This window comes from Acomys russatus, chromosome 18 (assembly GCF_903995435.1).
Source record: "Acomys russatus chromosome 18, mAcoRus1.1, whole genome shotgun sequence".
Classification (NCBI taxonomy): Eukaryota; Metazoa; Chordata; class Mammalia; order Rodentia; family Muridae; genus Acomys; species Acomys russatus.
In genome coordinates, this window is record NC_067154.1 from 33611601 (window position 1) to 33639155 (window position 27555).

Below are 27555 nucleotides of genomic sequence, written 5' to 3' on the forward strand. Positions count from 1 at the left end.
GAACCTTCTCCAAAATTGATCACATCGTAGGTCACAAAGCAAGCCTCAATAGATACAAGAGGATTGAAATAATACCTTGTATCCTATCAGAGCACCATGCTCTAAGGCTGCAATTCAACAACAACAGAAATAACAAAAAGCCTACACGTACGTGGAAACTAAACAACTCTCTGCTAAATGACACCTGGGTCAGGGAAGAAATAAAGAAAGAAATCAAGGAGTTTCTGAAATTCAATGAAAATGAAGGAACAACATACCCAAATTTGTGGGATACATTGAAAGCAGTGCTAAGAGGAAAATTCATAGCACTAAGTGCCTTTAAAAAGAAATTGGAAACATCGCACATAAGCATCTTAACAACACAACTGGAAGCCCTAGAAAAAAAAGAAGCAGAAACACCCAAGAGGATTAGACGCCTGGAAATAATCAAACTCAGGGATGAAATTAACAAATTAGAAACTAAGAAAACAGTCCAAAGAATCAAAAAACCAAAAGCTGGTTCTTTGAGAAAATCAACAAGATAGACAGACCATTAGCCAAACTAACTAAAAGGCAGAGAGACAGTATTGAAATCAACAAAATCAGAAATGAAAAGGGAGACATAACAACAGACACTGAAGAAATTCAAAGAATCATAAGATCCTACTTTGAAGGCATATACGCCACAAAATTTGAAAATCTAAGGGAAATGGACGATTTTCTTGATCAATTTCACTTGCCAAAGTTGAATGAAGAACAGATAAACAAGCTAAATAGTCCCATTTCCCCTACAGAAATAGAAGCAATCATCGATGGTCTCCCAACCAAACAAAGCCCAGGGCCAGATGGTTTCAGTGCAGAATTCTACCAGACCTTCAAGGGCGAGCTAATACCGATACTCTTCAAGCTACTCCAAAAGATAGAAATGGATGGAAAATTACCAAATTCATTCTATGAGGCCATAGTCTCACTGATACCTAAACCTCACAAAGACTCAACAAAGAAAGAGAATTTCAGACCAATTTCTCTTATGAACATAGATGCAAAAATACTAAATAAAATACTTGCAAAACTAATACAGGAACACATAAAAAATATCATTCATCATGACCAAGTAGTCTTCATTCCAGGCATGCAGGGATGGTTTAATATACGGAAATCCATCAATGTAATCCACCATATAAACAAACTAAAAATAAAAAACCACATGATCATCTCCTTGGATGCAGAGAAGGCATTTGATAAAATTCAACACCCATTCATGTTTAAAGTTTTAGAGAGATCGGGGATACAAGGCACTTTCCTCAACATAATAAAGGCTATATACAGCAAGCCAATAGCCAAAGTCAAAGTAAATGGTAAGATACTCAAGGAAATTCCTCTAAAATCGGGAACAAGGCAAGGCTGCCCACTCTCTCCATATCTCTTTAATATAGTCCTCGAAGTTCTAGCCAGAGCAATAAGACAACAAAAGGAGATCAAGGATATCCAAATGGGAAAGGAGGAAGTCAAATTATCCCTCTTTGCAGATGATATGATAGTGTACATAAGTGACCCTCAAAATTCCACCAGAGAAGTCCTACAGCTGATAAACACCTTCAGCAAATTGGCTGGATACAAAATTAACTCAAAAAAGTCTGTAGCCTTCCTATACACAAATGACAAGCTTGCAGAGGAAGAAATTAGGAAAACCACACCCTTCACATTAGCCACAAGCAATATAAAATATCTAGGAGTTATCCTAACTAAGCAAGTGAAGGACTTGTATGAAAAAAATTTCAAAACTCTGAAGAAAGAGATTGAAGATGACCTGAGAAGATGGCATGATCTTCCTTTCTCATGGATCGGGAGAATTAACATAGTAAAAATGGCCATCCTACCAAAAGCAATCTACAGATTCAATGCAATCCCTATCAAAATACCTACACAATTTTTTAAAGACATTGAAAGTTCAATTCTGAACTTCATATGGAAAAACAAAAAACCAAGAATAGCTAAAACAATCTTGTACAATAAAAGGTTCTCCGGAGGAATCTCCATACATGATCTCAAACTGTACTATAAAGCAATAGTAATTAAAACAGCATGGTACTGGCACAGCAACAGGCTGCTTGATCAGTGGAATCGAATCGAAGACCCCGATATGAATCCACACACATATGGTCACTTGATTTTTGACAAAGAAGCCAAATGCATTCAATGGAAAAAGGATAGCATCTTCAACAAATGGTGCTGGTCTAACTGGAGGTCTATGTGTAAAAAAAAGAAACTGGACCCATATTTGTCACCTTGCGCAAAACGCAAATCCAAGTGGATTAAAGACCTCAACATAAAACCAGAGACACTAAGCCACTTAGAGGAAAAAGTGGGAAAGAGCCTGGAACATATTGGCACAGGAGACAACTTCCTGAACAGAACACCAACGGCCCAGGCCCTAATGTCAACCATTAATAAATGGGACCTCATGAGGCTGAGAAGCTTCTGTAAGGCAGGAGACACTGTCAAGAGAACAAAGCGACAGCCTACAGACTGGGAAAAAATCTTCACCAACCCTATATCTGACAAAGGTCTAATATCCAAACTATATAAAGAACTCAAGAAATTAAACACCACCAAACCGAATAACCCAATTGAGAAATGGGGCTTGGAACTAAACAGAGATTTCTCAACAGAGGAGTATCAAATGGCTGAGAAACACTCAAGGAAATGCTCAACCTCCTTAGTCATCAGGGAAATGCAAATCAAAACAACTTTGAGATTCCATCTTACACCCATCAGAATGGCTAAGATCAAAAACTCAAGCGACACCACATGCTGGCGAGGATGTGGGGAGAGAGGAACACTCCTTCATTGCTGGTGGGTATGCAAACTAGTACAACTACTTTGGAAATCTATCTGGTGCTATCTCAGAAAAATGGGAATAGGGCTTCCTCAAGACCCAGCTATTCCACTCCTTGGAATATACCCAGAAGATGCTCCAGCACACAACAAGAAACTTTGCTCAACCATGTTCATAGCAGCCTTATTCATAATAGCCAGAACATGGAAACAGCCTAAGTGTCCCTCAGTAGAAGAGTGGATAAAGAAACTGTGGTACATATACACTATGGAATACTACTCAGCTATTAAAAACAAGGAATTCCTGAAATTTGTGGATAAATGGATTGAGCTAGAAATGATCATAATGAGTGAGTTACCCAGAAGCAGAAAGACTCAAATGGTATATACTCACTTATATCTGCATACTAGCCCAAGGGACATGTCCCACGAAAGCCTTCACTTACCAGGAAACTGGGACAGAGGGGAGGGCATCCTATTGGGACTCTAAATGAGAGATGCATGGGAGAATAGCAAAATAAAAGGATACAGAGGGTCCTAGAAACCTACAAGTAGAACAATATGATAGGCAGATTTGGGCCCAGGGGTCCCGATCAAACTAAGGCACCAGCCAAGGACAATACAGGAGGTAAACTTTAAACCCCTTCCCAGATCTAGCCAATGGTCAGAATATTCTCCACAGTTGAGTGGAGAGTGTGATATGACTTTCTCACGTACTCTGGTGCCTCACATTTGACCATGTCCCCTGGAGGGGGAGACCTGGTGGCACTCAGAGGAATGACAGCTGGTAGCCAAGAAGAGACTTGATACCCTATGAGAATATACAGGGGGAGGTAATCCCCCTCAGGAACCATCATAGGGGAGGAGAATAATGGGAAAATGAGGGGGGAGGAATGGGAGGATACAAGGGATGGGATAAACAGTGAGATGTAACAAGAATAAATTAATTAAAAAAAAAAGAAAAAATGTTTAATTAATAAAATATTTTAAAAATAAAATAGACTATGTATTATATTAGATAACTTTTTTCTAAATAAATTTGATAGCTAAAGACAAATAAAAAATCATCTCACAACTATACTGTGTTTAAGCAGATTATTCTATATTAATTTTTCTTATGGTTCATAACACAGTCTTTATGAGTTCCTGTGTGTACCCATTCTGTTGTGTGGGAAAAATACTGTATCCCTGAAGTCCTTCATCATATTTATCTCTTAAATTCTTTTAGCATAGATTCATGAGTCTTTTTAAAAATATATTTTATTTACTATAATTTTTTCACATTAATTCTCAATTGCTATCCTCTCCCTCTTATCTTCCCATTCCCACCCTCCCTCCCTCTTTTGCTTATTCCTCTTCCGTAGACCTCTGATGAGGGCACAATCCTACCCCAACTGTCTAGCAACAGCCTATTAAGTGTCATCTGGAAAGCCTGCATCCCCTTCTTCTGGGTGAGTAATGGGCCGCCTTGCCAAGGGGCAGTAACGAATCATTGCTACCAGAGTGCATGTCAGAGGTTCAGCAGCAGTCCCTCCTCCCCCACTCCTATCCCAAGTAGAGAACCTGAATTCCATAGGTTACATCTGAGCAGGGGTCTTGGTTCACTGCATGCATTGTCCTTGGCTGGTGCATCAGTTTGTGCAAGTCCACTTTTGTCCAGATCCTCAGAGACTGATAGTCTTCCTGTGGAGTTTCTGCTCTTTCCCAGAACTTCCATCCCCCTACTCTTCCCTACAATTCTCAGCACTCATCTGAGAGTCCACATTTGAGTCCCATTTTCTGTCCTGATGCCTCACTGGGTGGCGTCTCTCAGAGGATATCTATGTTGGTCTAATATCCACTAATAAGCAGGTATATACCATGTGTGTCTTCCTGGAGCTGGGTTATCTCATTTATGATAATAATTCAATTAAAAGTGGGGTTCAGAGCTAAACAGAGAATTCTCAACCAAGGAATATCAAATGGCCAAGAAACACTTAAAGATATGCTCAAAGTCCCTAGTCATCATGGAAATGCAACTCAAAACAACTCTGAGATTCCATTTTATACCCACCAGAATGCCTACAATCAAATACTCAGGTGATGGCATATGCTGGAGAGGATGTAGAGAAAATGGGAACACTCCTCCATTGCTAGTGGGAGTGGAAACTTGTACAATTACTTTGGAAATCAACCTGGCACTTTCTCAGAAAAATGGGAATAGTGCTATAGCACTCCTGGGCATATACCTGAAAGATGATCCACCATACAGCAAGGGCATTTGCTCAACTATGTTCATAGCAGCTTTATTTGTCATAGCCAGAATCTGGAAATGACTTAAATGTTCCTTAATTGAAGAATGGATAAACTGTGGTGCATTTACACAATAGAATACTACTCAGCTGTTAAAAACAAGGAAATCTTTAAATATACGGGCAAATGGATGGGTCCATGAGGTTTAAAGAGAGTGTGATAAAGACAATCCATTTAGGGATGGATGATACAAAGTCTTTCATTTTCCAAAAATTGTCCATTTATGGGTTTCTATGTTAATTATCTACTATTACTAGAAGAAGCTTTTCTGTTTCACCTATCTACATTTAAAACAATGTGTCATCAGGAATAATTGTATTGCTGTCTTCATTTACCAAATGGTAGTAGGTTTACCACTAGGACCCATGACATATTCCTCTTAATAACAGTATTAGCTGGGACTTTTTATTGGGACTCCAAGTAAGAGTGGTATGGGGGAATGGGGAGATAGAAGGATCCAGAGAATCCAGGAACTTTACAAAAAGACCATCAAGGCAGATGGATCTGGACCCAGGGTGCCTCCACAAATTGCTGTACCAACCAAGGACAATGCATGCGCAAAATCTAGACTCCCTATTCAGATCTAGCCAATGGACAACACATCCTCAACAGTTGTGTGGAGAGAGGGGAGTGACTCTGATATGAACTCTGGTGCCCCTACTTGACCAGTTCCCTTTGGTGGGGAGTCCTGGTGGCATGCAGAGGAAGGGGCAGTAGGCTATCTGGATGAGACCTAATAAACTATGATCATGTTGTAGGGGAGGAGGTCCCCTTTTGTCACAGGTTTTGGGGGAATAGGGTTAAAGAGGGAGGGAGGTGGGAATGGGAAGATACAAGTGAAGGGATTGGTAAAGATTTCCTAATCTATGGGCTGTCTCTTCGTTCTGCTGACAGTCTCTTCTGCCTTGCAGAAGCTTCTCAGCCTCAAAAGGCCCCATTTATTAATTGTTGATCTTAGAGCCTGAGCTGTTGGAGTTCTATTTACGAATTTGTCTCCTGTGTCAATGAGTTCTAGGGTCTTACCCACTTTTTGTTCTAACAGATTTAGCGTGTAAGGTTTTATGTTGAGGCCTTTAATCCACTTGGACTTTAGTTTCATACAGGGTGATAAATATGGATCTATTTCCATTCTTTCCATGTAGACATCCAGTTGAACAAGCACCATTTCTTGAAATGCTTTGTTTTTTCCATTGTATTGGTTTGGATTCTTTGTCAAAATTCAAATGGCCATATGTGTGTGGAAGTATATCTGGGTCCTTACTTCAATTCCATTGATCAACTAGCATATTTCTATGCCAATATCATGCTGTTTTTATTAATGTTGACCTATAGGTAAGTGCTTGTTTCCCCGATCTCTCTAAGACTTTTAACATTAAAGGGTGTTGGATTTTGTCAAATGCTTTTCACGCATCTCAAGGGATGATCATGTGATTCTTTTCCTTCAGTTTGTTTATATGATTAATTACATTGATGGATTGCCTTATATTGAACCACCTTTGCATGCCTGGTATGAAACTTGATTGCTCATGATGGATGAGATTTTTGATGTGATCTTGGATTTGGTTTGCCAGAATTTTATTGAGTATTTTTGCATCTATGTTCATAAGGGTTATTGGTCTAAAATTCTCCTTCTTTGTTGGGTCTTTGTGAGGCTTAGGTATTAAGGTGATTGTGGCTTCATAGAATGAATTTGGTAGTGTTTCTTCTGTTTCTATTTTGTGGAATAGTTTGAGGAGTATTGGTATTAGTTCTTCTTTGAAGGTTTGGTAGAATTCTGCACTGAATCCATCTGGCCCAGGGCTCTTTTTGGTTGGGAGATTTTTGATGATGATGGCTTCTATTTCCTTAGGGGATATAGGACTGTTTAATTTGTTTCCCTGATCTTGATTCAACTTTGGAAAGTGGAATTTATCAAGGAAATTGTCCATATCCCTTAGATTTTCAAAGTTTGTGGCGTAGAGGCTTTTGAAGTAAGACCTAATGATTCTTTAGATTTCCTCAGTATCTGTTGTTATTTCTCCCTTTTCATTTCTGATTTTGTTAATTTGTGTACTATCTCTTTGCCTTTTAGTCAGTTTGGCTAAAGGTTTATCTATCTTGTTGATTTTCTCAAAGACCCATCTCTTCGTTTCATTGATTCTTTGATTTGTTTTCTTTGTTTCTAACTTATTGATTTCAGCCGTGAGTTTGATTATTTCCAGCACTCTACTCCGCTTGGGTGTGTCTGTTTTTTTCTCTAGAGTTTTAAGGTGTTCCATAAATTTGCTTATATGTAATGTCTCCAGTTTCTTTGTGAAGGCACCTAGTGCTATGAATTTTCCTCTTAGCACTGCTTTCATTGTGTCCCAAAGGTTTGCATATGTTGTGCCTTAATTTTTTTTGAACTCTAGGAAGTCTTTGATTTCTTTCTTTCTTTCATCCTTAACGCAGGTGTCATTGAGTAGAAGAGTGTTCAGTTCCCATGGGTTTGTAGGCTTTTTGTTAATTCTGTTGTTGTTGATGCTCAGCTTTAGGATATGGTGATCTGATAGGATACAGAAGATTGTTTGAATTTTTTGTATCTGTTGACACTTGTTTTATGATCAATTATATGGTTTATTTTGTAGAAGCTTCCATGTGGTGCAGAGCCGAAAGTATATTCATTTCTATTTCGGTAAAAATGGGTGAATGTCTGTTAGGTCCATTTGATTCATGACCTCTGTTAGTTGATTATTTCTCTACTTAATTTCTTCCTTGATGATTTGTCCATTGGTGATAGTGGGGTGTTGAAGTCTCCCACTATTATTGTGTTGGAATCAATGAGTGATTTAAACTTTAAAAGTATTTCTTTTACAAATGCAGGTGCACTAATATTTGGGGCGTAGATATTTAGGATGGTGATGCCCTAAAAAAGGCACATTGAATGGGTGAGAAACACATAAAGAAATGATCAGCATCCCTACTCATCAGGGAAATGCAAATCAAAACGACTTTGTGATTCCATCCTACACCTATCTGATTAGCAAAGATCAATAAATTGAAAGACAACACATGCTAGCAAGGATGTGGCAAAACGGGAACACTTCTCCACTGCTGGTGGGAGTAAAAACTTATTCAACCACTCTGGATAGGAATATGGCCCTTTCTAAGAAAATTGGGATTATCTCTACCCCAAAACCCACCTATACCGCTCCTGGGCATACACCAGAAAGATGCCCCACCATGCAGCATAGACAATTGTGCAACTATGTTCATAGCAGCCTTATTTGTAATAGCCAGAGCCTGGAAAAAAACAAGATTTCCTTCAATTGAAGAATGGATAGAGAAACTGTGGTACATCTACACAATGGAATACTATTCACTGTTAAGAACAAGGAAATCTTGTGTTTTGCTGGCAAATGAATGTAATTAGAAGTGATCATCCTAAATGAGATAACCTAGACCCAAAAATACACACATGGTATATACTCACTCATATGTGGATTTTAACCCAACATAGACATCCTAGGAGAGACCACACCCAGCAGGGTATAGGGACAGTTCCATGTAACTGTATTTTTAGTAGTGATTTTTAAAAGTCTAAATCATAGTAAACTTGAAAGTATTTATGTTGAGATTTTCCAGAAACCATCATTGAGGTTTTGCCAAAATTGTTGTGTTTTCTATTTCTTCAAATGATCAATTAATTGTATTACTTTCTTATATTTCCTTCTCTCAGGCATGATTTTTGTTTTATTTTCATATCATATCACATTTCTAAAGTTAGATCAAAATATTATGAATTACTACTGGAAGTATAACACTAAAAATGATGTTGGCATACTAGTGCATCAAAATTTCCATACTACTCAGCTTATTTTAAAGGCAGATGTTTAGTCATAACTCTGAAAACTTAAACATAAAACAAATGGAAACAGTGGTTTACATGTAGATGGATGATATGCAAATCAACTTTATCTTTATTGAAATATATTCATAATCTTCTATAAACTACTCAGAAAGAGTCTCAACATTGCTTAATAACCTCTCATAAAATTTCACTTGACCAAAGGATAGCCTTTATGGAAACAATATTCTCCAGCAGTCTTACAATGTGCGACAACCTCGAGGTATATTTCATAGAAATTGTAGGAGCACATGAATTTTTACATCCTTTGAACAAAGCTTTTGATAGACATCAAAGTTGCAAGCTTAAAATTATCTACCATGGATACTGCCTGGGGTTCTTTCCTATCTATTCATAGGTTGGTTGCACTCTGTCTCATATTCCTGACTGGATAGATTGTTTCTAGAAAATTCAGCACTATTACACAAAAGATACTACTAAGGCTTATACTTAAAGTATAGCAACTTTTTTTCACATGATCTTTTTTTGAGTTAATAAGACATTGAGATTTCATCTTACACATGTCAGAATGACTTAGATCAAAAACTTAAGTGACAGATCAGGTTGGAAAATATGCAGAATAAGGAGAATGCTCCTCCATTGTTGGTGAGAGTGCAAGCATGTACAGCCACTTTGGAAATCAATATGGCAGTTCCTCAGAAATTTAAAAATATTTATACCTCAAGACACAGCTATACCTCCCCTGGGCACTTATGCAAAGAAAGCTCTATTATATCACAAGTACAGTTGCTCAACTATGTCTATAGCAGGTTTATTCATGATATCTAGAAATGGGAAACAACCCAGACACCCTTCAACCAAAGACTGGATAAAGAAAATGAGGTGCACTTTCAAAATGGAGTGTTACTCAGCTGTTTAAAAAAAAATGACATCACAAAATATCCAGGCAAATAGATGGAACTAAAACATATCATCCTGAGTGAAGTAACATAGACCCAAGGTATGTACCTCGTATCATTTGTGAATAAAAGAATATCATGCTACAGTCCACAGACCCAAAGGAGCTAAGTAGCAAATAGTGTTAAAGGAGGTATGCCAAGATTACCCTGGCAATAGAATAGATTTTGCAGGGGGACTGCTGTGAGTGGGGTCAAGAAAAGGAGAAATCAGGTGTAGAAAAGGGAGGCAGATAATACTTGAAGTAATGACTGTAATTGGAGAGCATTTCAAGAACATGTAGAAACCTAGTACAATAGAAATTCCAGGCATTCTACGAGAGTTACTTTAGCAATGACTCCTAGTAATGTGGACATCGAACCTAATCTGGCTATCTTCTGTAACCAGGCAAGGCCTCACGTGGAGTGATTGGATCACCAACCCAGCCAAAACCTTCTATCTACAGTTTGTTCTGAATACAGAGTTTTCTGAGGCTGGAGCTTAGCAGAATTGTCTTCTAAGGGTTCAGATGACAAGAGCACATGCAGAGTACCACAGCCAAACACTAGGTGGAGCTCCAGGAATTCTGAGGATGAAGAGGAGAGGAAGAAACTGAGGAACCAAAGAGGTCATACCAGGAAGATTCAAATGGTATATACTCACTTAAAATTGGACCCTAGCCCAAGGGGCATGTCCCATGAAAGTCTACACTTACCAGGAAATTAGAATGGATGTGAGGACATCCTATTGGGACTCTAGGTGAGATAAGTATGGGAGAATGGAAAATAAAGGATCCTCGGAATAGAAGGGTTCTAGAATCCTACAAGAAAAACATTATGATGGGGGAATCTGGGCCCAGGTGTTCTGCTCAAACTATGGCACCAACCAAGGACAATACATTGAAGAAACTTCGAACCCCTACTCAAATCTAGCCAATGGACAAGAAAGTCTCCCCAATTGAGTGGAGAGTGGTAATTGACATTCACAAGAATTCGGATGCCCCATATTTGACCACATCCCCTTGATGGGGAGACCTGGTGACACTCAGAGGCAGGACAGCAGGCTACCAAGAAGAGACTTGATACACTTTGAGCATATAGAGAGGGCAGAGGTTCCCCCCGCCCCCAGTCACAGTCATAGGAAAGGGGAGTAGGCAGTAAACGGGAGGGAGGGAGGAATGGGAGGATACAAGGGGATGGGATAACAACTGAGATGTAATGTGAATGATTTAATAAAAAAAAAAACCTAAGAAGTCAAGAGATACACCATGAGAACAAGGCCCACAATATTAACTGGCCAGGTCTCTAGAGGACTAGCAGAAATCTGGGAGCCTATAGGGGCCTGACCTATGATATATCTATCTATCTCTCTCTCTCTGTGTGTGTGTGTGTGTGTGTGTGTGTGTGTGTGTGTGTGTGTGTGTGTGTGTAGTTCTTAACACTGGGAGTGGGAGCTATCCCTGAATGTTTAGGCTGCTTGTGGAACCATTTTCTTCCTAATAGATTGCCTTCCTCAGTCTTGATGGTATGTGCTTGGTATTATTTTATCTTTTTAGGCAATGCTTGGTTGATGTACCAGGGAGTTCTGGTCTTTTGGAGGGAAAGCAGAATGGGAATGTCAATCTGGGGCAGAGAAAAGGTGAGGTAGAGAATGGGGAGGAAAGGGAGGGCAAGCTGTGGTAAGGATTTAATGTATGAAATAATAATAAGTAAATTAAAAATAAAAAATAAAAATAAGTAAGAAAATGCACTGTGAGGTAGAAAAACAAAAGCAAATGGTTTTAGATTCACATAGAAAATCTCTCTATTTAATATTATTTTCATAATATGTTCATTACTTCCAGGAAAACAACAAAGATATATAGATTTTCCACAACTAGCCCATTTTATTCATAACATGGAGTTGATACTTGGCGTCTTTAACAGGACATATTTCCATGTATATGAAATTTTCAAAAGTATGGAAAACATTAAGACTTTCATTATAGAAATTAGCTTCATTTATAATTAGCATCCATTCCCACCTTCCCTATTTCACTTAGTAACTTAGTTTTCAATTCAGCTTGCCTTATTGATATGTGTGTATGTAACCACTGAGCTACATTCTGGATGTGATCAGTGTGACATACTTTTTTTTAATTTTATCAGAAATTTTCATTGCTATCATAATGTGGAATGAAGAAAGTATGCCCTACAAGCACAATCTGATACCTAATTCTTACTTTCTGCATTAAAAATCACAAATTCAGACAGAAATCTACTAATTCATGTGCAAATTGGAAAATACATATTCTTCATACTCTGCACATAGACATGAAATTAACAAAACATATCATACAGGAGCATGTACTCCTTCTCAATGTCTTAGTGGAGAATTTTATTGGTAAAAGGATGTGGGATTTCCATTATCTCTCCCATTCCTCCCCCCCACTCCCCTCACCCACATTCTGCACATCTGATCCCCACCCCCTGTTACCCTCCACATGCCTTCTTCCTCTCAGTTCCCTCCCTCCATTTCCTCAGATGTGAATTTTATTTCCTGTTCTGAGTGAGACTCAGGCACCTTCTTTTGGTCACTCCCTCTTTAGCTTCTTTGGGTCTGTGGATTGTACCATGGTTATTCTGTACTTTATGGCTAATATCCACTTATAAAGGAGTACATGCTATGAGGGGTTTCTGGAACTGAGTTACCACACTCAGAATGATCTTTTCTAGTTCCATCTATTTGCCTGCAAATTGAATGATGTTCATGTTTTTTAGCACCTCAGTAGTATTCCGGTGTGTAAATGTAGCTAATTTTCTCTTCCATTCTTTACTTGAGGGGCATCTTCGTTGTCTATGGTCTGGTTATTGTGAATAAAGCTATTATTAACATAATGAGCAAGTGTCATTGTGGTATGATGGAACAGTTTTTAGGTATATGCCCAGGAGTAGTATAGCTGGATGTTGAGGTAGATCTACTTCCAATTTTCTGAGAAACCACTAGATTGATTTCCATAGTGGTTGTACAAGTTTGTACTCCCACCAGCAAAGAATAAGGGAGAGCCTCGCTGGGAGAGGGGAGGCTCCCTGAGTCTATGGGAATTACCCTAGCTGAGACTCCTAGCAGTGCAGATTAAGGAGCTTGATGTTGCCACCTCTTTTAGACAAGTGAGATTCCCACTGGAGGGAGTGGGGCACCAACACACCCATAAAACCATCTATCCAAAATTTGTCTTGTCATCAAATGTATCAGAAAGACTTCATCTAGCAGGTGATGGGAATAGATGAAGATCACCACAGCCAAACACTAGATGGAGTTCCAGAAGTTCTGAGGAGGAGGGGGAGGAAGAAACAGAGGAACCAGAAGTGTCATGGAGACACCATGAGAACAACGCTCATTGAATTAACTGGCATGATTTCTAAGGCATTAGCAGAGATCAGGGAGTGGGACACAAACCTTCGATCCAAATTTTGTCTTGCCTACAAGAACAGTAGGGATAAAAGTGGAGCAGAGTTTGATGAGGTAGCAAACCAATGACTGACCCAACCTGAGATCTACCCCCATGGGAAACCCCTGATACTATTAATGATGCTCTGTTAAGCTTACAGACAGGAGTTTACCATAGCTGTCATCTGAAAGGCTTCATGAAAGAGCTGACAGAAACAGATGCAGAGACACACAGCCAAACAATAGGCCAAGCTCAGGGAGTTCTGTGAAAGAATGAAAGGAAGGCTAAATGGAGCTGGAGGGGTCAAGGAAACCAGAAGCAGACATACGGGATGAACTAACCTGGACTTATGTGGAGGCCTCATAGAAATAGAACCACCAACCAAAGTATATGCACAGGATGGGCCTAGACCCCCCTACACATATGTAACAGATAGCCAGCATGGTTAATATGTGAGTCCTTCTATCTTCAAGTCCCGAAGAACCTAGTTTAAACTGGTATTTTATGGATGCAGAGGGTCAATAATTAGTACTCCTCCATTAAGCAGCCAAAGTCACCATTGAAACTCTATTCTTTGCTGGAGGAAGAAATTAATTAAGTGAAGTAAACTTGTTTGTCTGAGTTCAACATTCTGGATTTTCTTTTTACTTTTGCTTTCAAGTAATACAGCCCAGTAGTATATTGGAAGTTACCATATGAATGGAAATCCTGAGAAATGGCTGGATGGAGCACAGTTACACACTCTGTTAGTTTTTCCTGGAGATTGTGCTTGTCTTACACTAAAATTCTTTTATTTTAAGGTTTTACATTTAAAACAATGTGTTCAATTAAATTACACACATGGGCTGTACAAATGGCTCAGTATTTAACTGCTCTTGCAGGAGGTCACAATTTGGTTTCCAGTACCAGTTTTAGGAAGCACCCAAATTCATGAAGCTTCAATTCCATGGACTTTCATACCCACTTCTGGTTCCATGGACACATTCATGAACACACATAAACTCATATACAGATGCCCACATACACATCAATAACAATAAATTAAAAAATAGAAAACAACAATAAATGGCTACGTATGAGGTCTTGGCCATATTTTACTCAATTTGTTTTCTCTGAATTTTCATACAAATATCTAAATGAATGCATTTATGTAATTAGCAGGTCTGAACTCTCCTGATTGCACAGAACTTTAAATTCAAATACTGTTTGGTACTATCTTGCTAATCACATACCACCAGTTACCTAAAGAAAGGCTACTGATCATTTCAGACAATGGTTTCACCAAACTTGACTTCCTTCACTAATTGTACTTTAATGACAGTTTTCTATTTTGTGAATAACTATGTTTAAATATTCAGCAAAGAGATTATTAATTTTTTTTCTGAATGACTCATACGAGAACACTAATTAGAACAAGAAAAACAGAGTTGCAATTTTCCAAAATAGTAACTGTGCCAGGTGAACTCACAAAATGCTTCTGTTCACTGAAAAAATTTATATAGGAAGTGGCAAATAATACATGCAATAATGATTAATGGTTTCATTCTGGATATTTAAAAATGAATTGCTCCCTGTAAGTCAGGACTGCTTGTTCCCATTGCAAGCTCAGCTACTCACAGTTTTATAGGCTGACCTTCTGTGAGGGTTATGATTCATTCTTGTCTTAATTCTTTTCTCAAAGGCTATGTAGGATTTATAATTAAAATGAAAACAGAAAATAATCTTCCTAAATGACAAAATAAAAAATATCCTCTATGGAACAGGCTCTGATGTGCACAGTATTTTTAAATGTTTCCACATTTAACAAAATTAGATTTTTAAAACATAGCAAGTAATGAAAATAGGGTGTCCTGACATTGAGAACCTACACTAACTAGAAAGAGCCTTGGCTTCTCTGTTACAGTTATTAGTCTCTCTTAGGAAAATAATCATTTAAAATATGTCATGAGTTTCAAAGTCCCCAGTTAAGTCTGAAATCCTAATATCATATGCACAGAGATATCTGTTTACTTACTAAATATCCAAAAGGAAAATTTTACCTTTTGCAAATTTGAAAGGGAATTTTCTTTTCCTTTGATCACTTAAGAACATTTTAATTATTGAATTATATTCAATTATATTGAAATCCTAGTTCCCAGGCTATTTTGAGAGAAAAAAATTAATGGATTATAGCATGTTCTTTTCAAACTAGATATAGTATGCCTAAATGATTTTCTCTTCATAAAACTATATACTCTCCTTGTTTTATGATAGGTAATGGCATTACTTTACCTGCCATAATAGTTATAGTTTCAATTAAAATTACTGCATCCCTCTTTCATGATCTGAAGACTGTGCTATTGACAGTTAAGCAACATGACTATGACCCCTTCAGGGTTTGCTCAGTTGCAATTTTGTTCTTTTTCCAAGGGGCAATATCAGCAGGCCTGGTAATTGTGTCTGTGCTCATGACATTTCCAAGCAAACACTTTCAAAGATCATTTCTCCCAACACAAACATCCTTAGAAAGATAGTAGGTTTGTTTAAGATCACACTGGCCCTTGTTCAAGCTTTGCTAATGCGGCAGTATTTGTAAGTCTTCCCGAAAATAAATTGTCTGATGTTTTTCTACCGTATGCAGAAAGTACCCTACCTGAAAGATTGGACTAGTCAACTCAGCACATAAAATTCCTTCTCTGGCACCAAAATAAGCTCCAAGGAAATAAAATGATCTGCCCTCTTTACAGTGTCTTGCACATATAGAAGCTCATTAACTATTTGCAGCTAAAGAAACTTTTTCCCCTATCTATATCATGATTGTAAAAGGGCACGCCATCTAATATTGGGTTCATCTAATTTTTCATGCTAACTCTCAAGGCCATTAAAAATACCACCTGCCAAGTCACAATGTAACCGTAGATTTACAATAAATTCAGCAGCTCTACCCAATTTGTTAGCAGATGCCGAACTATTCTGGGATAGACAGCTACTCTCCGGTATCTTGTAGCAATTAAATTCACAGTGCTTTTCTGGCACTAGAAATATCTAATTTTTCATTTACATAATTATTTGTTCATGTTAGAGAGTTACTGAACAACAAATATCACAAAAGTAGTATAGCAAACTACAAGAAACTTAATAATTCTGGGGCATATATGACTGAAATAGAAGCAGTTTTGACTATTATACTTAATTCAAAATTTAAATTAAATGTACAGAAGTTGCAATAACAACAATATTATGAGTTTAATTTAAATGTACAAGCATCTGGGTTTTCACATATAATGCAAGTGAAGAAAAATATCAGCCAGAATGGGTATACATATCTAAAACAAGAAACTAAAGAGAGAAAGGGGGAGAGTGGCTTTTCATGTCAACACAGTTATCAGCCTGTGTCTTTGATGATATTTTTTGTTGTTACTTATCAAGAACCTTTCTGATTTCATTTATGATTAAAATTAATTTGGATTTTGCATATTGCTAAGAAGGTGTACTACTTCTCCAAACCATTTCCCTGATAGTGATTTTTCTCTGTCAGAGTAAAATAATTCAGCTTCATGTTGTTCTTTATTAAATCTTGTAAATATGGGAACAAGCAATGATTTATGTATGTTTGTATGGCTATATGTGCATGTACAGTGGACTGTTTATTTTTAAACCGAAAAGATGGCATCAGAGCTAGAGTTACACATGTTTTTGAACATCAGTTTTATTATATGGGTTTTTAAATGATCTCTCCAGCCTCAGTTGGCATATATTTTTATAATCATGTATCTACATGCTATGCCTTTGTAGTACAGAATATATTCAAATTCAGTTTGTTGCTTAGACATAACTTCTGGATTCTTGAAAATGGACAGTTACTCTTTTCCAAGCAAACATTTTAATATCTAAGAAAAGTCATTAGTTCTATTGCAGAAGGCATTTTATTCACCAAATATATGTCTGACACCCTTGATTTCAATGTTGGGAGAAATTTATAATATCACATGTTTTCAAGGCAAATTTCTCTATACTTACTAAAATATGCATGTGAAAGTACCACGACTTTCTGCAGTATGATGCATTTGACACAAACAATTGATATTAGCTCAGAGTCTTTTCAAATGCTGGCAGTTAAATACAACAAATTTAATTTGGAAATAAATATCCTGAAGATCTGATTCCAAGGAGACTTTATAGACATGATAAAACTTGATGTTATGGAAAACTTACATACATTTATAATTGTTGAAACAGAGAGAAACTGATGAAAGAATAAAAGTGTATAGTAGTACATCAAAGAATCAAAGTATGATTTTTGAAACTCAACCTTTCATAACTAGAAGTAACTATACTCCAAAAAATTTAAAGTGTGTATACATTAAAGTTAGTTACATTTCTATTATGGACTATTGTCCAGTCCTCTAATTTATAATATAATAGAGAAAATGTTAAATATATTCTAAGTAAAAAATTAAATAAATTTCCCATTTCATTAAGGAAGACTCCAAACATTGAATCCTGACACACTGAAATTACACCAAACACACACATACATATATACAATGAATAGTCCCACACTCAAATACATTTACTCTCTCATATACCTCTCTCATATAGCTATAAACCAGGTATTTTCCTATATATCCACCTGTTCTCTACATCCATGTCTCTTGAATTACTTTCAGCCAAATAGGGACATTTCACCTAAAATTATTTGAATAAAATCCCATACACATCATTATGATCTGGCAATGTGTGTTTTCACTAAGATGTTAAATTTAGAGAGGGGAAAAGAACTTGGAAGCAAAACAGGAAGTGTTAGAAACGTGAAAGGAAATAGTGAAAAGGTGGAGGGTAAGGGAACTCATAATGACAGGGTTAAATATTACTATAGTATATTATATGCACATACTAAAGTGTTGTAATGAAACTGATTGCATTGAATATTTATTACACACTATTTTTTCAGGGTACAAACATCAATTCACATAAATTAATAGTGTAGCTAGATATCAATAATGAGTCTTTAGAGAAGCAAATAAAAACTGATACCACATCAATCTAACAGTGGTTCTCAATCTTCCTAATGCTACAACCCTTTAAAATTATTCTTCATGTTGTGGTGATCCAAATCTTGTTGATTTGACTACTTTTTCTATGCCTTTTAGTTAGTTTTGTTTGAGGGTTTGTCTATCTTGTTGATTTTCTCAAAGAACTAGTTTGTGGTTTGTGTGATTCTTTGAATTAGTCTCTTTGTTTCTACTTTATAGATTTCAGTCCTGAGTTTGATGACGTCTACTCATCTATTCTTTTTGGGTGTATCTGCTTCATTTCATTCTGGAGTTTTCAGGTGTGCTGTTAAGTTTTTACTATGGGATCTCTCCAATTTCTTAATGAAGGCACTTAGTGCTATGAGCTTTCCCCTTAACACTGTTTCATTGTGTCTCATAAGTTTGAGTATGTTGTGTCTTCATTTTCATTAAATTATACACAGTTTTTAATTTTTTATTTAATCCCAAGCCCAGATATCACTGAGTAGATAGTGGTTCTATTTCAATTATTGAGTTCCAGCTTTAACCCAAGGTGGTCTGATAAGATGCAAAGGGTTATTTCGATCTTCTTGTATCTGTTGAAATATGCTTTCTCACCAAGTATACTTAAGAACACAGGTTGCGTTCTTAAACTGCTGGCAAAATATTCGAAATAATACTCCTAGATGTCAAATGAAAAATTTCTATTAATGTAGTAATTTTAAAGAAATAACAAAAAATTTAAAGCATTTAAATTGTGGACGATTTCTACCATTTTGAATTGGATCCAGTAACTACATTTGGGAAAGGGCCTGCCATTCTGGAACCTTGTTAATTATTTTAACAATCTTATAAAAGTTAAATGGTAAACTTAGTAAGTGTAATTATTTTCCTAAGTTTATGACAAATATGGAGCAAAAGTTATCCGATATAGTATAAAACAAAGCTTAACCACAGCCAGTGAATTTACAATATACCTTGGAAAATTGCTAAGAAACTTTTATGAAAAATCTTTATGTATTGAAGCATGTACCTACTGTTGAGGATTATACATCCAGTACAGAAGAAAATTAGCACAGATATTGCTGTACTTTTTCTTGTGCGGATTAGAATGATTTTTTAGCTAGCAGCCTCTTCTGAACAAATGGCAGATGCTACTGAGAGACTGAGCAATTTAACAACCTGCTGTGTCACAGATGCACAAATCCTAATAAATGCAGAATATAATCTTCCCAAACACAGAAATTCAGTGTTAATTACATTTTTGTTCTATAAATTATATGTTTTACAAACTCTTAAATGGTTGACTGTTTACCCACAGGCCATTGTGTCAATTTATCTTTCATCTATATATGATAAATTTCTCAAAAGCATTTTTGTAAAACAGTGAATTGCTCCAAATTTGTTTTAAAAAGTTTATAGTTTTCATAGAAAAGTATGCATTTTTGGCAGAGCATAATATACACTATGTAGTGGGGTTACATTTTGCAATTTTTAAGGAAACCCAGATCCTGAGTATCTGAATGTTTAAAACTAGCTGTAATTTCAACATTCTGGTCTTAAAAAGAATAGGTTAGTCAGAGTCAGAGCAATTGAAGTTTTCACATTCACCAATTAAAGCAGCATTCATTATCAGGGTCAAAAATGCTATACTATGAAAGCGAATAAAGAACATGTGGTAAGTCATCGTTGTATCACCATGATCTTCCATAAACGACAAGACATTTTCAATGTAAGATCACTTTAAGCTTCACATCAGTTTTATAGAATCAGGTTTTAATATACGTACTTTTTAGTTAGTGTGTTGAAAACATATCTAAAGTAATAAAAACATTCAAATCCATTGTTCCTTATCCATTTTAATAGATTAGGATAGTTATCCTATGAGATGATTTTTTGCCTACTTCTAGAGTGTGTTACAAAGCTTCCTTGGTCTGCTTTTTAAAAAAAAATGTTATTAAGTTATTCGTATTATATCTCAATTGTTATCCCATCCCTTGTATCCTCCCCTTCCTTCCTTCCTTCCCATTTTTCCTTTATTCCCCTCCCCTATGACTGTGACTGAGAGGGACCTCCTCCCCCTGTATATGCTCATAGGGTATCAAGTCTTTTCCTTCGTCTGCTTTTACAAGTTTGAAATTTTTGTGACTATGTCACAAAATCATTAGAGAAAATATCAATCGATTATTTTATCAAAATAGCCCAAGGCTTTGATTTTCCTGAGGACCTCTCTCTATTCTGTCATAGAAAGTCACTGTATTTTAAATTGCATGTACTCTCAACACACTTTCCGTTATTTTTATTAAATTTAAACCAATCCAAAACTGCCTACTCTAATTTGTCTAATAGTTTCTCTGCCAGAAACTTAAATATTCTCATTTATTTGCATTTTGGAAGAATACAGTTTTTTCCATTACAATTTCTGAACCCTTCTTGTCCTATAATTTTCCCTTAAAGTCAACAGAAACAGCACTGAGAAAGTAATTTTTTCTTGTGGTAATTGCATGTAGTAATGATGACTGACATATATTTGAGCTAGTTAAAATTAGTATTGAGTATGAGGAAATGATATTGTATTAATAATGATTTTTGTCTTTTAACAAGAACATAGTTGCTGTTTTAAATGCCAACAAGATTTTCTCTCAATAGTATTGTTTGTTTCTAAGTTTATTATGTAAGTAAATTATAATTTGTAAAAGGTTCGATTACCAGATATTTAAATGTTTGTAAGCGAATGTTATAGTGACTAATATAGAAGGCATGTTTTTGCTGAGGATGGAAAGACATCTTTTAAATTCACAGTTTAAAAAATGTATTTAAAACTATGTTTGTCACACTTCTGAGTAGCAGTTAATTCATTTTAATTTGAATGCTGATACTCAAAAGTTCTTTATTACATGGGTAAGTTGGTAGAGTTTATTTTTCAGTCATTTCCATTGATAGAAATTGCCTCCTTTTACTTGTTCTCACTTGACAACTGTGTCACTAAGTGTGTTCAAATGTTAATTCTATTTTTTAATTCTGTACCTCTGAAACCTTAGTCACAATTGCATCCCATAAAACAATATTTTGTAATACAAAGTCTATTTTTGCCATAGTTTTTTGCTTCTCAGCTTCCTTCTCAAATTCTTCAAGAGATCATAAACCAGATTGCAAATGCCTTTCGATTGAACCTGTTTGTTGATAGCTATCTTAAAATGTGCTTTACACAACTAATAAAGGGCATTCAGAGTCTTTCCTCATAAGTACAAAAGCATTGGGCTATTTTAGTGATGTCAGTTTCAAAGTATAAAACCCGATTTTCTAAAATTTTTGTTTGTCCTGAAACTGACAGGTGGTAATCCTTTATAGCCATTTCCCTCACTTAAAATGACTTATGCCTCGTGTCATTTTTCTTACCTCAAGCCCGTTTTGCAAAAAGAAGAGTATCTTTTCCAAAATGACTGCATCTTATCGCTACCGACATACAGACTCTTTTTTTTTTTTTTAATCAGTTCATGTCTATAAAACAAAAGTCATGTTAGTCATGTATAATATGCAGAGGTATTCCAGAGACTTTTCAAAAAACTTATTTACAGTACTTATATACCTTCTGAATTTAATATATAAAATATATGCTAATGTTTTTGTTTTGTATTCATTTTATGCAGTCCCAAAAGAAAATTAAAATATTTTATCTTAAATACATTTATGGAGTCCTAAGTTATTTCTGGAGGAAAGGTGATAATATCAAGCATCACTCTCTAGCATTTTGGAGTAGTTTTTTATTGACTTATTATCTGAAAATATATATAATGTTCTCATAGAATAAATGTTTACCAGATGCATCAACCAAGGACAATGTTTGGGAAGATCCTAGACCCCCTGTTCAAATGTAGCTGATGAGTAGCTCAGTCTCAATAGGGCTCCCATAGTAAGGAGAGCAGGGGTTACCTCTGACACGGACTGTGATGATCACTTCCTATTAGCAGGGTGGCCTTCCTGGGCCACAGAGGAAGAGGATGGAGGCAGTTCTGATGAGTGTTCAGATGGTAGAGGAGAAGGGCTTCTCTTTTCAAATGAAATGGGAAAGTGTATAGGTGAGAGGAGGGAGGGAAGGTGTGAAAGAATGGCGACAAAATGAGGTTACAATTAGGATGTAATGTGAATAAATTATAAAAAAGAAAAAAATGTATCCAATGAAATTTGGAGTTAACAATGAATCACAGTTTTTTATCTTATCACACTTACACTGTAAAGAAAAAAATTTTTGATGAGTAAAAATGATTTTATTTTGTTGCAAAACTGGTGAGATGGATCAATGCTTATATTGTCCATTCTCAGCATATCTATTCTATTTCGTACAGTACTTGAACTTCTAGCTAGAGCAAGAAGACAACTAAAGGAGATCAAGGAGATACAAATCAGAAAGGAAGAAGTCAAAGTATTGCTATTCACAGATGATATGATAATATACATTAGTGAACCCAAAAATTCTACCAGGATATGCCTACAGCTGATGAATGCCTTCATCAAAATGGCAGGATATGAGATTATTTTTTTTTTAATTCACTAGTTTCCTGTATACAAATGACAAGTGGGATGATTAAGACATAAGGGAAACTATGCCTTTCACAATTGCCAAAAATAATGTAAAATATCTTGGTGCAACTCTCAGCAGGCAAGTGAAAGACATGTGTGACAATTTCAAATCTCTAAAGAAAGAAATTGAAGAAGACATCAGAGGATGTCATAGCTCTGTAGGATCAAAATAGTTAAGTGGCCATTTTACCAAAAAACAGTATACAGATTCAGTGTAATCCCTTTCAAAATATCAACAAAATTCTTTATAGACCATAAGATAAAAATTCTAAACTTAATATGGAAAAACAAGTGAACCACAACCACAACAGCAACTGCAATAACAACAACAACAACAAGAATAGCTAAAAGAATACTAAACAATAAAAGGGTTTCTGCAGGTATCTTCATTCCTGACTTCAAGTTATACTAGAGAGCAATAGTAATAAAAGTTGCATGGTACTGGCCTAACACTAGACTGGTTAATCAATGTAATCAAATTGAAGAACCAGAAACAAACCCACACACCTCTGGACACTTGATACTTGACAAAGAAGCCAGAACCATATAATGGAAAAAAGAGAGCATTTTAAACAAATGGTTCTGGTCTAACTGGATGTCTACATGTAAAAAAAAAAAAAAAAAAAAAAAAAAAATGAAAATACAGGTTGGATAGATGGCTCAGAGATTAAGAGCATTGGCTGCTCTTCAGAAGGTCCTGAGTTCAATTTGAGAAACCACACGATAGCCCATAATCATCTATAATGAGATCTTGTGCACTCTTCTGGTGTGCTGGCTCATATGCAGTCAGAATATTGAATAAATAATAAATAAATCTTTTAAAATGTACTTAAAATGCAAATAGATCCATATTTACTACCTTGCAGATAACTCAATTCCAAGTTGATTAAAGACCTCAACATAAAACTGAATATACTCAATCTATTAGAAAAGAAAGTGAAGCATAGTCTTGAACAAATTGGCACAGGACACAACTTGCTTAAAAGAATACAAAAGATCAACGATTAATAAGTGGGACCTCCAGAAACTAAAAAGCTTCTGTAAGGTAAAGGACACAGTCAATAGAACAAAACAACAGTCTAAAGATTGGGAAAAGATCTTTGCCTATCCTATATCTGAAAAAGGGTTAATATCCACAATATATGAAGAACTCACAACATTAAACACCAACTAGAAATAAATCAAATGATCATGTCCTTACATACCGAATAAATATTTGAAAATAATCCAAAACAATTTATTCTAAAAGTCTTAAGAAGTTCAATGATACAAATCATATACATATACAGCAAGCCTACAGGCAACATCAAACTAAATGGAGAGAAACTTCAATAAATTATATGAAATCAGGGACAAGACAAAGCTGTCCACTCTCTCTGTATCTCTTTGATATAGTACTTGAAGTCCTAGCTAGAACAATAGGATGACTAAAGGAGATCAAGGTGATACAAATTGGAAAGGAAGAAAGCAAATTATCACTATTTATGAATGTTATTGTAGTATACATAAGTGACCCCCAAATTCTACCAAGGAACCCCTACAACTGATGGACATCTTCAGTAAGCTGGCTGTATACAAAATCAACTAAAAAAATTCAGTATCTCTCCTGTATACAAATATAAAATGGGCTGAGAAAGAAATTAGGGAAATTACACCCTTCACAATAGCCACAAACTACATAAAGATCTCCCATGCTCATGGATCAGTAGGATTAACATAGTAATAATGGCCATATTACCAAAAGCAATTTACAGATTCAATGCAATTCTTCTCAAAATACCTACAAAACTTTTTACCAATCTTGAAAGATCAATTCACAACTTCATATGGAAAGACACAAAAAGCAGAATAGCTACAACTATCCTGTTAAATAAAATCTTCTCGAGGAATCTCCATCCTTGATCTTAAAACTGTACTATAGAGCATAAGTAATAAAAACACTACAATACTGGCATAGGAATAGGCTGGTTGATCAATGTAAGTGATCAAAATCTGAGAAATAAACCCACACATATATGGATGCTTGATTTTTGACAAAAAAGGCAAAACCATACAATGGATAAAAGAAATCATCTTCAACAAATGGTGCTGGTCTAACTGGAGGACCATATGAAGAAAATGCAAATAGATACAACTTTATCACCAGGCACAAAACTAAATCTAAGGGGATAAAGTTCAAGTGGATTAAAGGTCTCAACATAAAGCCAGACAAAATTAATCCGTTATAAGAAAAAGTGGGAAAGAGCCTTCAACTCATTTGCACATGAGACAAATTCCAATAACTCAGGCTCTAAGGTCAACAATTAATAAATGTGACTGCATGTAACTGAAAACTTCTGTAAGGCAAAGGACACAGTCAACAGAACAAAATGACGGCCTCCAGACTGAGAAAAGTTCTTTCCCAACACTACATCTTACAAAGGGCTAATATTCAAGATAAATGAAGAAATCAAGAAACTAAACATCACCAAACTAAATAACCAAATCAAAAAATAGTGAACAGAGATAAACAGAGTTCTCAACAGAGGAATATTGAATGGCTGAGAAACACTTACAGAAAGTTCACTTTTCTTAGTATTCAGCAAAATGCGAATTGAACGACTCTGAGATCCATCTTACATCTATCAGAATGCCTGAAATAAAAATTAAAAAAAAAACTTGACAGCACATGCTGGTGAGGATGTAGAGAAAGGGAATCACTCCTCCATTGCTGGTGGGATTGCAAACTTATACAAACACTTTGGAAGTCAATCTGGCACTTTCTCAGAAAACTTGGCATACTGCTACCTAAGGATTTAGTTATATTACTCCTAGGAATATACCCAAAAGTCACTCCACCATACAACAAAGACATTTGCACAAATATGTTGTTGGTGCCACAGTAGAGGGACATATAGGTTGTTACCAGATTCTGGATATTATGAATAAAGCTGTTATGAACATACATTTGACTACATCCTCTGGAAGGGGAGGCTTGGTGTCACTCAGAAGGAGGATAGCAGGTTACCAAGAAGAGACTTGATACCCTATAAGCATATATAGGTAAGGAGGTCCCCCTCAGTCACAGTCATAGGGGAGGGGAGTTAGGAGAAATGGGAGGGAGTGAGGAATGGGAGGATACAAGGGATTGGATAACAATTTAGATGTAATATGAATAAATTAATAAAATATATAGTAAATAAAATTAAAATGGTGGACTTGAAAAGAAGCAAAAAAAAAAAAAAAAAAAAAACCTGTGGTACATTTACATAATGCAATACTATTTAGCTATTAAATACAAGGAAATCTTGAAAATTGTAAATGGATGGAACCAGAGAAGATCAACTTGAGTGAGGTAATTCAGACCCAAAAGACAGCCATGGTATATACTCATTTATAAGTGGATGTTAGCCCAAAATAGATGTCCTCTGAGATACTCCATCCAGAGTTGGAGAGGATCAGATACTAGGACTAGAGTCTGAGTCAATTGCTGAGACCTGTATGAAATAGTTGGGGGATGGAAGGAGAGGTGTGGGGCATGTCAGAAGATCCACAAGGAGACGAGGCAATCAAGGCTGGCTGATCTGGACCCAGGGGGATGCACAAAATGATGCACCTATCAAAGGCAATGCAAATAGGGAACCTGGACACCCCTGATTAGATGTAGTCAATGGACAGCTTATTCTTCAGGGAAGCAGGGGCTGCTTTTGAAAGGAATTCTGGTGCCATAGATTTGATCACTGACTTTTATCAGAGAGGCCCTGTAGGAACACAGAGGAAGGGGATGCAGGCTAAACAGATGAGACCTAATAGGCTATGGTCAGAAGGTGTGGGAGGAGGATCCCACCTGCCATAGGTCTAGGGGAGAAGAATACATGGAAGAAGGAGGGAAGGTGAGAAGAGGAAGATAAGAGTAAGGGAATTACGTTCTTGATGTAATGCGAATAAATTATAATAAAAAGAACAATGTCCCAAGTAAAAAATGGGTCAGAAAGCTACACAGTGAATTCTCAACAGTAAAATCTTACATGGCTGAGAAGAACTTAAAAACCCTACATAATGTCATTAGTCATCAGGGAAATCCAAAATAAAATGACACTGCGATTCCATCTTACACTTATCATAATGGCTAAGATCAAAAACTCAAGTAATGGCACATGCTGGTGAGGATGTACAGAAAAGGGAACACTCCTCCATTGCTGGTGTGAATGAAAACTTCTGCAATGACTTTAGAACTCAATCAGCCACTCTCTCAGAAAATTAGACATAGTTCTACGTCAAGACCCAGTCATACCACTACTGGATGTATTCCCAAAAGATGCCCTACCTTACAAGAAGATCTTTTGTTCAACTATGTTGATAGCAGCTTCATTTGTAATATCCAGAATCAGGAAAATGACCTAGAAGTCCTTCAACCAAAGAATGGATAACGGAAATGTGATACATTTACAGATTGGCATACTACTCAGTTATTTAAGCAGAAAGAGAGAAAGAAAGAAAGAAAGAAAGAAAGAAAGAAAGAAAGAAAGAAAGAAAGAAAGAAATCATGAAAAATGGAGGCAAATGGATGGAGCTAGAAAAGATCATCTTGAATGGGATAACCCAGACCCAGAAAGGCACAAATGGTATGCACTCACTTATAAGAGGGCCTTAGTGATATAGTATAGGATACACATATTACAAATCACAGTCCCAAAGAA